Below are 1,620 nucleotides of genomic sequence, written 5' to 3' on the forward strand. Positions count from 1 at the left end.
TGTACGGGCTTTTGTTTGCATTTTCATGCAGATTTTCAATTTCAGTTGCCATTTCCCGACTGAAGCGGCATGGAACCTTTTCTGTAATCAATAGCTCCGAACATGGGTTAGTCCCGATTCGGCGTCCCGCTCGCTCCCCGCGCTATCCATGTCACTCAATTATGGCAACAATTGGTAAATCCACTTCAATCCCAATTCGCCAACCAAGTGACAAACCAAGTCCTGGCCGCCTCAGGACGAGCTAGCTCGAAGCCGAAATGCAAATTCAAAATCAATCGTCCTCCGCCCCATGCCCCTCGCCAATCGATTTGTTCGATGTTCGGGGATTTCCTGGCTGATTTGCATAAATTTCCACATTGCGCGCGTGCGCAGTCGATCTCGAAGGCCCTGGAAGTGTAACATTACCCTCCTCCCCACCGAAAGTACAGGTCCATTTGCATAACACTGGCTCCGGAGCTCAAAACGCCGGATGCTGAGGCGGATGGCGAATTCGATCGCCCTCTCTGTAGCTCCGGGCTGTGCCAAAATTATGCAAATGACCCTGCGTGCCAATATTTTACAGCAATAATTTATGCAAATTGTGATCGGGAAAGGATTTGGCAAGCCTGCGCAGCGGATGTTACATGTCGCCTCCTTCGAATGGAAATCCTGATTCAAGGGTCTGCTCACGTTCACCATTTTCGCAAATGCTGGTTTTAATATGCAAATTCCTCTTCCATGGGCCTATAAAATTTTTGGCATTTTTAATTGTGTTTTTTTGGTTGATTGTAATGCAGATTTTTTGCGCGATTGTAATTTTAATTTTGAAATAGTTCGCAATGGCGCCAAAAATTTGGGATTTTATTTTTTGCATTTGAATGGATTTCATTCGATTATTCCAATAACCGTAGGCAGCTGCTCCAATTTTGAAAACGCGCAAATTCTTCGGAATACATTTTGTTTTCAAAGTTGCAGAAATTTTTCAAATTTGCATAACTTTGAGATCTTTAATCCGAAACAGAAAAGATGTGGATTTGGTATTTTGTAGGGACTATGTCTTGATTATGGAAATAGAGAATCTAAATTTTAAACCATTGAAAAAAGAATATATACCATCAGCAAGATATTAAAGCAAGAATTTTAAGTAGTTTAGCATTTTCTTTAAAACAAATATTTATATTTAAGACAATCTACTTAAAATTAGTTTGAAAAAAAGTCCTTAAACAGGAGCCAAAAATTCCCTTACTGATCTAATGCCATCCTTAAACCTCCATCTCTCTCCAACTTGCATTAAAGGACGAGAATTCCTTTACAATCATGTGCTTCCCTCTCGCTTTGTTTGGCATTTTTTACCTAAAAAACTCTCTTTTCAGGATAAATTTACATGAACGCTGGCATTTTATTGGTCGAGAAAAAATGTCCGAAAAAAGCGGAAACAAACCGAAATCAAACTGGGCCAGCATAGAGTTTTCCCAGAATATTTTCCTTCAAAGGGTCGTTAAAAAACTAGGGGATGAAACCAGTGCCACCACCATCCGGACATTGGATTTTTATGTTTTTTAAGAGAACGAGAGAGCGGAGGTGATCGGTTTTTTAAGAGCCAGGAGGTGAGAGGGTTGTATTCCATTGGATTTGCGCAAT

The sequence above is a fragment of the Drosophila ananassae genome, chromosome 2L (genome assembly GCF_017639315.1).
Source record: "Drosophila ananassae strain 14024-0371.13 chromosome 2L, ASM1763931v2, whole genome shotgun sequence".
Classification (NCBI taxonomy): domain Eukaryota; kingdom Metazoa; phylum Arthropoda; class Insecta; order Diptera; family Drosophilidae; genus Drosophila; species Drosophila ananassae.